Source organism: Oratosquilla oratoria, chromosome 4 (genome assembly GCF_046742065.1).
Source record: "Oratosquilla oratoria isolate Oo_2021 chromosome 4, ASM4674206v1, whole genome shotgun sequence".
Taxonomy (NCBI): domain Eukaryota; kingdom Metazoa; phylum Arthropoda; class Malacostraca; order Stomatopoda; family Squillidae; genus Oratosquilla; species Oratosquilla oratoria.
Window position 1 is genome coordinate 49,091,119 of NC_134780.1, and position 12,500 is coordinate 49,103,618.

The following is a 12,500-nucleotide window of genomic DNA, read 5'->3' on the forward strand; positions in this document are numbered from 1 at the left end:
AAAGAAAAATTAAACGAGAAAATAAAATGAAAAGAGTTCAGGGATTGAGTGATTTCAGAACATTGACCCCACACTGGAAGACTTAGAGCAAAAGAAGAAGATGTTGAAGACGAAGAAACAAATGCATAAAATTAAAAAAGATTTGATCATTCAAAAGCAGGAAACACTCTATAGGAGGACTAGTGAAAAAACAAAAAAAGAGAAAAATAAAAACAAGAAAAACAGATAATGAAGGATGGGTTGAGTGATTTGAGAATAGTAAATTCCCTGACGGAGAGGCAAGGGGTGATGACTATATATTCATATTGACAAACAAAAATGGAGGAAAGTGCTGAGGCAACGAAAGGGTGAGCAGGGAAGAAGGGAAGGAAAGATAAAAGAGGCGATAAAAGGAGAGGGGAAAGGTGATAAAGGAAGAAGAATGAGATGGTAAAGAGGACAGAAAGAAATTATTTGGAAGGGGAAAGGTGGAAGGATGGAAGTAAAGTAATTAAAGAAAAGAAAATGGATGACAATGGTAAAAATAAAGAAATGGTACATGGGAATGAGCACGTGTAAAGATGGAAAGGTACGTTAGGAAGGAAAAATATAGTAAAAAATAAAAGTAAAGGCAAAATCTGAGTGAAATGACTAGAGATACATAGAATAAAGCAATAGAAAAGACGTGAATAAAAAGAGGGAGTATGACAGCGAAGAAAAGTGATAATGGCCTATAGGAAAAGAAATAGAGAATTGGAAAATATTGGATAGAGGTGGTAAATTGAAAGGACAGTGAGAATATAGAAAGAAATAAAGATATAATAAAAGTACAATAGTAAATGGAAAATAAACACAAGAAGGTAAGAGATTAAGGAATCAAATTAGACAGAAAAATATAAGGTATTAATACAATAAATGAATATGAAGGAGAGGAAAATAAGAGAAACAAGGCGAGAGGAGAGTAGGTACGAACTGCAGTATGAAAAGAGAGAAAAAAGAGAGAGAACTGTTCAGGGGAAAGGAAGAGAAAAAATATTAGATAAAGAGGTTGTTGGGAAAGCGTACAATGGTTTTCAAAGAAAGAAAAAAGAAAAGGAGAAGGATTGTACAGAAAAACGGGAATAGGATGAAGAAATAATAGATTAAATGAAAACTTTGCATAAAATGTAGTGATACAGAAGGTACTAAGGGGCATAGAAAAAATACAGGACAAAGGAAAGGATGAAAAGTGAGAACATTATAACCAAAATAAAATATAAGAAAACAGAATTTCAACAGCGAGGATAAATACAAACAATACAGGTAGATAAAAATAAAAAATATATATCATTAAAGAAGAATATGAGGGATTTTTTCAAGAAGAATTACAAATACGAAGGGGAAAGACACAAAAAAGGGAAGAACATTGGAATAAAGACACGAAAACGAATGAAAATCATACGAAAGAAGTAACAGCTCTAAGAATGGCACGAGCAAAAGAGAGTACAATGGTAATGGAGAGACCGAGAGTGGAAAGAAAAGCAATGGTAAGGAGAAGAAGAATTAAAAAATGACGTAGGAGGAAACCCAAAAAGGGACACTATGACCAAAGGGAGGTCATCTGAAAAGGTAAAAAAATATAAGGTTGTGAACAAAGGGAAACTATTAATGTAAAACGAGCATGCATATATATGTATATATATATATATATATATACATTTATATATATACATATATATATATGTATATATACATATACATACATATATATATATACATATATATATATATATTTATATATGTATATATATATTTATATATATTTATATATGTATATATATATATATATATATATATATATATATATATATATATATACATATATATGCATGCTCGTTTTATATTAATAGTTTACCTTTGTTCACAACCTTATATATTTTCACCTTTTCAGATGACCTCCCTTTGGTCATAGTGTCCCTTTTTGGGTTTCCTCCTACGTCATTTTTTAATTCCTTTTCTCCTTAACATTGCTTTCCTTTCCCCTCTCGCTCTCTCCATTACCATTGTATTCTATTCTGCTCATGCCATTCTTAGAGCTCTTACTTCTTTCGTATGTATTCATTCGTTTTCGTGTCTTTATTCCAATTTTCTTCCCTTTTTTTGTGTCTTTCCCCTTCGTATTTGTAATTCTTCTTGAAAAAAACCCCTCATATTCTTCTTTAATGATATTTTTTTCTATTTTTATCTACCTGTATTGTTTGCATTTATCCTCCCTGGTGAAATTCTGTTTTCTTATATATTATTTTGGTTATAATGTTCTCACTTTTCATCCTTTCCTTTGTTCTGTATTTTTTCTATGCCCCTTAGTACCATCTGTATCACTACATTTTATGCAAAGTTTTTATTTATCTATTGTTTCTTCATCCTATTCCCGTTTTTCTGTACAATCGTTCTCCTTTCCTTTTTTCTTTATCTTTGAAAACCATTCTACGCTTTCCCAACCACCTCTTTATCTAATATTTTTTTCTCTTCCTTTCCCCTGAACAGTTTACTCTTTTTCCGCTCTTTTCATACTGCAGTTCGTACCTACTCTCCTCCTGCCTTGTTTCTCTCATTTTCCTCTCCTTCATATTCATTTATTGCATTAATACCTTATATTTTTCTGTCTAATTTGATTCCTTAATCTCTTACCTTCTTGTGTTTCTTTTCCATTTACTATTGTACTTTTATTATATCTTTATTTTTTCTATATTCTCACTGCTCTTTTAATTTGCCAAATCTATCCAATATTTTCCAATTCTCTATTTCTTTTACTATAGGCTATTATCACTTTTCTTCGCTGTCATACTCCTTCTTTTTGTTCACGTCTTTTCTATTGCTTTATTCTATGTATCTCTAGTCATTTCCAAGTGGTTTCTGCAAGTATTGTTGTCACGTGTCCTTAGTGATTTGTTTTGCATATATGTATATATATGTATATATGTATATATTTATATATGTATATATGTATATATATGTATATCTATATATATATATGTATATATGTACATATATATGTATATATGTATATATATGTATAATGTATATATATGTATATATATACATATATATGTATATATGTATATATGTATATATATGTATATATATATATATATATATATATATATATATATATACATATACATATATACAAGATTCCGAATGTTGCCAAACAATGTAGTTTACGAGAAAATGGAAATTTTATCCTCACAACTCGAGGGAAACTTCTGCTAGATAAAGTAAATTGGTATTAACCAGCCCATTCCTGCGGAACAATTCACTCAGAATTACTGAATGGAAAAGAAAGATAGAAGATGAAAGAAAAAAAAGTACACCTTCCAGTACAATAGCTGTCAATTAACTCTCAGAGTACGACATTGGTTTAAAGAACATGATAGAGACGGAGTCGGAGTCGGGGAGAGGAACTTAAAGAAAGCTAAGTGAGTGTCAGGAGGGAAATTAGGTGGAAATTGTTGGTAATGGAGGGATATGAAGAGGGATAGACGGTAATGATAGTAACAGATGAGATGGAGGAGGAGGAGGAGAGGAGGAAGAGGAGGAGATGAAGAAATGGTAGAAGGAAAAGAAAGACGTCTGGTAGGAGAAAAGGGGGAGGAGGAGGAGGAGAAAGGGGAGGGGAAGAGAAAGAGGAGGAGGAGGAAGAGAAAGAGGAGGGGGAGCCGGAGGAGGAGGAGGAGGAGGAGGAAGAGGAGGAGCAGGAGGAAGAGGAGGAGGAGGAGGAAGAGGAGGAGCAGGAGGAAGAGGAGGAGCAGGAGGAAGAGGAGGAGCAGGAGGAAGAGGAGGAAGAGGAGGAAGTTTAGAAGTGGTAGAAGGGAACGACGTACGGTGGTAGAAAAGAGGAGGAGGAGGAGGAGGAGGAGGGGAAAGGGGAGGAGAAAGAGGAGGAGGAGGAGGAAGAGGAAGGGGAAGACGAGGAGGAGGAGGAAGAGGAGGAGGAAGATGAAGAGGCTGAGGAAGAGGAGGAGGAAGTGGAGGAGGAGGAAGAGGAAAAGGAGGAAGAGGAGGAAAAGGAGAAGAATAAGGAAGAGGAGGATAAGGAAGAGGAGGAGGAAGAGGAGGAGAAGGAAGAGGAAGAGGAGGAGAAGGAAGAGGAAGAGGAGGAGAAGGAAGAGGAAGAGGAGGAGAAGGAAGAGGAAGAGGAGGAGAAGGAAGAGGAAGAGGAGGAGAAGGAAGAGGAAGAGGAGGAGAAAGAGGAGGAGGAGGAAGGTGGAGGAGGAGGCGGATGAGGTGGTGGTGGAGGAGGAGGAGGAAGAGGAGGAGGAGGTGGAGGAGGAAGAGGAGGAGGTGGAAGAGGAAGTGGAGGAAGAGGAGAGGTTACGAGAGCGAGATTAGGTTGAGGGAAAGAGGAAGAGAAGTAAGAGAAGGGTTTGAAGAAGATACACTAAAGAAGAGGAACAGGGAAATATGGGATGAGAAATTGAATATGGAAGCGTGGTGAAGAAGCTGAAGAATTTACATTGGGAGGCGCTGAGTAGCTGCAGCCGAAATCATTATCTTTGCCCTATCATGCGCTTTAGGAACTGCTGTTGGTAGGTAAAAGCCATTGTTGGGAATCGAAGAGGAGTGCGGGGTTCGAACCTACGACTAAGCAAACGTGAAACCAGTACGTTACCGATGATGCCACCAGCACAGAGAAAGGAAGTGTGTAGGAAGAAATGAATTTGGAAAAGGAACAAAGAAAGAAAGAAAGAAAGAAAGAAAGAAAGAAAGAAATAATGATATGGGTAGGAGGAAGAGGACAAAGGGAAGGAAATTGTAGAGATATAGAGGGAAAAGATTAAGAAAACAGGTGGACTAGGAGGAGAGTGAGGAGTAGGAAGAGGAAAGAGGAATGAAGTGAGGACGAGGACGAAGATAATGAGGAAGAGAAACATGAGAGAGAAGAAAGAGATAGTATGAGAAAGATGGAGAAACGATGAGGAGGAAATGGAGATAATGGAGGACAAGGAACAAGAGAGAAAGGAGGAAGAATATGAAGGAGAATAGAAGAGAAGAAGCAAAAAGGAGACAACGATGAGAAAGAAGTTGAAGAACAAAAACAAAAAGAGAATGGAGCATGAAAATCAGGAAATGAGAAGGAAGAAGAGAGGTAAGGAGGAAGATGAAGAATAGGTGAGAGGAGGAAGAAGGAAGAGAAAGAAGAGGAAGAAGAGGACGGAGAATGAAAATAAAAGAGGAAAAGAAAGAAGAAAGAGAAACGAGAAGAGGAGAATGAGGAGGAGAAAAAAAAAGGAGAAGAGTAAAGAAAAATAAAATAAAAGAAAGAAGAGGTGTAGGAGGAAAATTAAAATAAGGAAGAGGAGGACAAGGAAGTATAGGAAGATGGAGAGAAAGTTTAAAAAGAAGAGGAAGATGAAGAGAGAGAAACGAGGTTCAGGGGGAGGTAAAGATGGGGAGGAAGGGGGTAAGGTAGGGAAGAAGACGGAAGGAAGGAGAATAGAAGAAGATAAAGGACAGAAAATATAAGGACAGAAAGGAGAAGAGGAAGGTAGGGTAGCGAAGAAGACGGAAGGAGGGAGGATGGAAGAGGATAAAGGACAGAAAAGATAAAGGACAGAAAGGAGAGGAGGAAGGTACGAGTAGGGAAGAAGACGGAAGGAGGGAGAATGGAAGAGGATAAAGGACAGGAAAGATAAGGACAGAAAGGAGAAGAGGAAGGTAGGGTAGGAAATATGACGGAAGGAGGGAGGATGGAAGAGGATAAAGGACAGAAAAGATAAAGGATAGAAAGGAGAGGAGGAAGGTAGTGAAGAAGACGGAAGGAGGGAGGATGGAAGAGGATAAAGGACAGGAAAGATAAGGATAGAAAGGAGAAGAGGAAGGTAGGGTAGGGAAGAAGACGGAAGGAGGGAGGATGAAGAGGATAAAGGACAGAAAGGAGGGACGGAGGATGGAAGAGGATAAAAGATAAAGACAGAAAGGAGAAGAGGAAGGTAGGGTAGGGAAGAAGACGGAAGGAGGGAGGATGAAAGAGGATAAAGGACAAAAAAGATAAAGGACAGAAAGGAGAGGAGGAAGGTAGGGAAGAAGACGGAAGGAGGGAGGATGGAAGAGGACAAAGGACAGGAAAGATAAGGACAGAAATGAGAAGAGTAAGGTAGGGTAGGGAAGGAGACGGAAGGAGGGAGGATGGAAGAGAATAAAGGACAGAAATGATAAAGGACAGAAAGGAGGGGAGGAAGGTAGGGGAAGAAGACTGAAGGATGGAGGATGGAATAGGATAAAGGACAGGAAAGATAAGGACAGAAAGGAGGGGAGGAAGGTTGGGAAGAAGACGGAAGGAGGGAGGATGGAATAGGATAAAGGACAGGAAAGATAAGGACAGAAAGGAGAAGATGAAGGTAGGGTAGTGAAGAAGACGGAAGGAGGGAGGATGGAATAGGATAAAGGACAGAAAAGATAAAGGACAGAAAGGAGGGGAGGAAGGTAGGGAAGAAGACAGAAGGAGGGAGGATGGAAGAGGATAAAGGACAGAAAAGATAAAGGATAGAAAGGAGAGGAGGAAGGTAGTGAAGAAGACGGAAGGAGGGAGGATGGAAGAGGATAAAGGACAGGAAAGATAAGGATAGAAAGGAGAAGAGGAAGGTAGGGTAGGGAAGAAGACGGAAGGAGGGAGGATGGAAGAGGATAAAGGACAGAAAAAATAAAGGACAGAAAGGAGAGGAGAAAGGTAGGGAAGAAGACGGAAGGACGGAGGATGGAAGAGGATAAAGGATAGGAAAGATAAAGACAGAAAGGAGAAGAGGAAGGTAGGGTAGGGAAGAAGACGGAAGGAGGGAGGATGAAAGAGGATAAAGGACAAAAAAGATAAAGGACAGAAAGGAGAGGAGGAAGGTAGGGAAGAAGACGGAAGGAGGGAGGATGGAAGAGGACAAAGGACAGGAAAGATAAGGACAGAAATGAGAAGAGTAAGGTAGGGTAGGGAAGGAGACGGACGAAGGGAGGATGGAAGAGAATAAAGGACAGAAAAGATAAAGGACAGAAAGGAGGGGAGGAAGGTAGGGGAAGAAGACTGAAGGATGGAGGATGGAATAGGATAAAGGACAGGAAAGATAAGGACAGAAAGGAGGGGAGGAAGGTAGGGAAGAAGACGGAAGGACGGAGGATGGAATAGGATAAAGGACAGGAAACATAAGGACAGAAAGGAGAAGATGAAGGTAGGATAGTGAAGAAGACGGAAGGAGGGAGGATGGAATAAGATAAAGGACAGAAAAGATAAAGGACAGAAAGGAGGGGAGGAAGGTAGGGAAGAAGACAGAAGGAGGGAGGATGGAAGAGGATAAAAAACAGGAAAGATAAGGACAGAAAGGAAAAGAGGAAGGTAGGGTAGAGAATGAGACGGAAGGGGGGAGGATGGAAAAGAATAAAGGACAGAAAAAATAAAGGCCTGAAAGGAGAGGAGAAAGGTAGGGAAGAAGACGGAAGGAGGGAGGATGGAATAAGATAAAGGACAGGAAAGATAAGGACAGAAAGGAGAAGACGAAGGTAGGGTAGGGAAGAAGACGGAAGGAGGGAGAATGGAAGATGATAAAGGACAGAAAAGATAAAGGACAGAAAGGAGAGGAGGAAGGTAGGGAAGAAGACGGAAGGACGGAGGATGGAAAATGATAAAGGACAGGAAAGATAAAGGACAGAAAGGAGAAGAGGAAGATAGGGAAGAAGACGGAAGGAAGGAGGATGGAAGTGAATAAAGGACAGGAAAGATAAAGGACAGAAAGGAGAGGAGGAAGGTAGGGTAGGAAAGAAGACGGAAGGAAGGAGGATGGAAGGGGATAAAGGACAGAAAAGATGAGGGGCAGAAAGGAGAAGGAGGCGGGGGAAGATGAAAGAAAAGGACGACGAGGAAAATAATGAGGAACAGGAGGAACAAGGAAAATGAAGAGGAAGAGATGAAAGAGGAGGAAAAGATGAGGAAAGCAAAGTTGGGAATATGGACACAAAGGATAGGCAATAGAAAGCTGAGAACAAAGATGACAGATGAAGTAGGAGAAGGGTGAGGAGGAGAAAGAAGATCACGCGGAGGAGGAGGAGGAGGAGGAGGAAGAGGTGGAGGAGAGGAGGGGGAGGTGGGGGCATGAGGTCGAGGTGAGGGGGAGGAGGTGAGGAGGAGGAGGAATTGATTGGGGGGACGAGAAGGAAGAGATTTTGAAGTGTGAGTTGAAAGGGGAAATATATGAAAATGAAGAAGAAATCGAGGGAGTTAAGAGAAAGGTAATTAACAAATAGGAAAAGAACTGAGAGAGGGAAGCAAGGTTTAATGAATGTGATGGAGTAGGTGAAAGCTGAAACGATGGTAGAGAGAGAAAAATAAAGAAATGGAATCAAGGAAAATAAATAAAAAATAAGTGAATGCTAACAAGAGAGGGTAGCTTTAAGCTCTGAAGAGATTTCTCTGCGTCGTCCATTTCCTTTTCCTCTTCTTTCTCTTCTGTCCTATTTGCGCCCCGTTTCTATATATATATATATATATATATATATATATAATATATATATATAATATATATATATATATATATATATATTTTTTTTTTTCACATATTCTTATTTTCAAGCCCTTTGTGTCTCTTTTTCTCTCATCTATATGCTATACTTAGCAGTCTGTCTTATGTATCATCCATCTCTCTGTATCTTTCTACTTTGTTTCACTATTCTTCTTCATATGTCCTTGTTATTGACTTCTCTGCCGTATACCCACCTCTGTCTTATTCTTTATCTCTCGTCTCTGCTCTATTCCACCATTTTTTCCCTTCTATGTTCCTTGCCTCTTCTCTCTTTTTGTTTACCTTTCCTCAAATCTCTTCTCTTTATTTGTCTACGTTACTTTTTTCTCTTTCTCATCTTTTCCTCTTTTTACTTTTTCAAAATTTCTTTTGTATTCGTCTTCTATTTGTACACTTCTTATTCTTTTTCTCAGCTTCTCCTTTCTCATTTTCTTCGTTTTCTTTTTCAGAAACTCCTCCCTCTCTCTTCTTCTCGAAAGTAAAATTTTTTGACTTTGTATTCCATTTTTCTTTCCTTATTCCCTTGTTTCTTTTTTATTTTTCCCTTTCTTTTACTTACCTCTTTATTTATATTTTTATTTACTTCTTTTACTTAACTCTTACCTATATCCGCAGTTTTTCCTTTTTACACATTTCCTCTTTTTTCTTTATTTTTTATATTCTTTTTTCTCAATTTCCTTCCGATACTGTCACCTTCCTTTCCCTTCCTTTCCCATCCACTCCTTATCTTTTCTATTCTTTCCTTTCCTTCCCCTTCCTTCCTATCCCTTCCTTTCCTTCAATCCCCCCGCTTCCCTTCCTTTCCTTTCCTCTCCTAACCCTTCCTTCCAATCCCGTTCTTTCATTTATCTTGTTTTCCGTATCATTCGTTTTCTTCCCCTCTCCTAAACTTCCTTCACTTCCTTTCTTACTTTTTCTTTTCCTCACTCTTTTTCCCCTGAACTTCTCGTCTATTTTCCTCCTTTTCCTATTTCTCTCGTCTCTCTCTCTCTCTCTTTTTTGTATTCTCTCTCTTCCAGTTTCCACCACTTCCTTTCCGTCCGCTTCTACCTCTCCCTTCGCTTCCCTTCGATTCCCTTCCCTTCCCTTCCCTTCCCTTCCCTTCCCTTCCCTTCCCTTCCCTTCCCTTCCCTTCCCTTCCCTTCCCTTCCCTTCCCTTCCCTTCCCTTTCCCTTCCCTTCCCTTCCCTTCCCTTCCCTTCCCTTTCCTTCCCTTTCCTTCCCTTTCCTTCCCTTCCCTTCCCTTCCCTTTCCTTTCCTTCCCTTCTCTTCCCTTCCCTTCCCTTTCCTTTCCTTTCCTTCCCTTCCCTTCCCTTCCCTTCCCTTCCTTTCCCTTTCCTTCCCTTCCCTTCCCTTCCCTTCCCTTCCCTTTCCTTTCCTTTCATTCCCTTCCCTTCCCTTCCCTTCCCTTCCCTTCCCTTCCCTTCCCTTCCCTTCCCTTCCCTTCCCTTCCCTTCCCTTCCCTTCCCTTCCCTTCCTTTCCCTTCCCTTTCCCTCCCTCCCCTTCCCTTTCCTATTCTTCCCTTCCCTTCCCGTTCTTTTCTGTCTCTTCCCTTCCTCTCCTCTCAGACAAAATTCTTTCAATCCAAATCTTGTTTACTCCCAATTCAATATCAACTTTGATTTGTTCTTTCCTTTTCTTTCGTTTTTTTTTTTTTTTTGGTTTCCTTACGGGCTTAGATTTGTTATTGAAGCAGTTTGACGAAATTAGATTGTTCAGCTTTTGTTATCGTTATCACTTAAGTATATGAACTTCAGCTTGCGGTAGTACCTATTACTTGTATAATCTAGTTTACAAACTAATGGAATGCACCTGGTGTAACTGTAATTTCAACAGACTTGGTATTAAAGACCTTACATATATATATACCCTCTAGAATCTAGATTTATAGTGAACATAACTTCAGTTAGCAGGGCAAGGATATTTCAGTCAGATAAGCATGTTTTTTCATCTTTAACAGAAAAAACATAAATATATGAAGCTCTTCAAACTTTTTTGTAGTATTTATGCATTAGGTCATTCCATTTTGCTTTGTCTTTGTTTCTGCATATTCTAGAAGCATTGTTAGTTTAAACTAGCTATGTCTACTCAGTCTAGACGAAAACTAGTCATGACAAGTGGTTCTTAACATTTGTGGTATCTAGATTTTTTCATTGAATGTGTCTTTCTTCTCGTATACTTTTTATGGTTGATTTTGTCATTCGCGGTCTAGGAAAAATCGTATGCTTATTAATCTGTACCCAGATTTTGTAAAATTTAATCCGAAACATTAATTAACTCGCCCGTGGATATTTGACGGTAATTGCAATATTTAGACCAACACATTTTTCGCTTCATGAGTTTAGCTTTATAAAACAGCTGTTTCATGCTTATTAGGAAAAGCTTATTATATTTCAACATCGCTTCAAAGTGCAAGGTTTATTTCATGATCCTAGATTTCCTAGATAAAAGAAAATAGATGCATTTAGGCCTATGAGATCAAGATTAATAGATTTCAGAAAACTTGACAACTTACTAACCATTGTGAGGTATTGCTACAAAAAATCTAAACACCAAAGTGACGTTTCATTTTTGGCAGTAAATAGATGTATTATCTCATAATTATTCATACATCCGAGACGCTCGGTCATTTGCCAGTTCATCATCTCCAACCATATTGACCTTTTCTGAGTTGTTTTTTCAGCACCTCAGCGAGTAAGGTTCTATATATATATATTTTCGTTCTTTTCATTTTTTTTTTCTTTAGGGGGAGGCGAGCGTCTTCTTTAAGTGACAAAACCTTTTCAAAATTTTTGGGCTTAGTATATTCTCTTTAGTACCACTTAGAACGAGTTTATATATATATATTTTTTTTTGTCGGGAGAATGGAGGAGTCAGTGCCTCTTTATGTGATAATTTTTCAACTTTCTTGGTCTTCTTATAGCTTCTTCTACAGTGCGTCTTCGAAAGAGGTTCTATTTTCAAATTATTTATTCATTAATTCTATTTTTAGTGGGTGAAATGCTTTCTTTTAATAAAACAGCCTCTCCATTAGTTTTTTTTTTTTTTTTTACGGTGGAGTAGGGGTTGGAGGGTTGGAGGCTACCTTCTTTATGTTGTCAATCCATCACTGGCGAGCTCTCCGAACTGGACTGCTTCCCTCGAGTATCCACTCCAGCATCCTTCCAGTCGTTCTTTCCCTCCACATTCTTTTGTCTCAATCGATTTTTCTTTCACAAGTTGATTCCACAATGTCAATTCTCATTCTGGTCCATTTTATAATTCCATGTATTGATCGAATGATTTTCGTCTCTGTCGCATGCACCTTACTAAATGTTCTTATGTTTTTATTTTCTATAAAAGAAATAAAAGAAAATAAAAGAAAACATCCACCATAAAAGAATACCCGCAAACTTCACCTCTACTTCTGCCTCTGCCACTCTAACCGACAGTGATAATGTTGAACCCTGCATGTACTCACCTACCTATGTGTGTATTAACATCCTTGTATGTCTTGATTGCTCCCTCATGCCATTTTTTTTTTTTTTTTTTTTTTTTTTTTTTTTTTTTTTTTTTTTTAGGTACGGCTAACGAGGGCACCAGATCAAGATTGACAGCATGATAATGCTGAGCTTCACATGTTTTCTCCCATATATCTATGTACTGATTAACATCCTCGCCTCTCTTGTTTTCTCCATCAACACGCCTAACAAGAACAACAGACGAAGACTGGCAGCGTGTGTGACAGCATGTTAGTATACGTGTTATTGTAAACGATTTTTTTTTTTTTATAAATTCATAGATTCAGTCTCTTGTCACATTTCGAGCAAATATATATTCTTATGTTGATTGGTTAATTGATTGATTGATTGATTGATTGATTGATTGATTGATTGATTGATTGATTGATTGATTGATTGATTGATTGATTGATGGACGGACAGTTGGTTGATTGATTGATGGACAATTGGTTGATTGATTGATGGACAATTGGTTGATTGA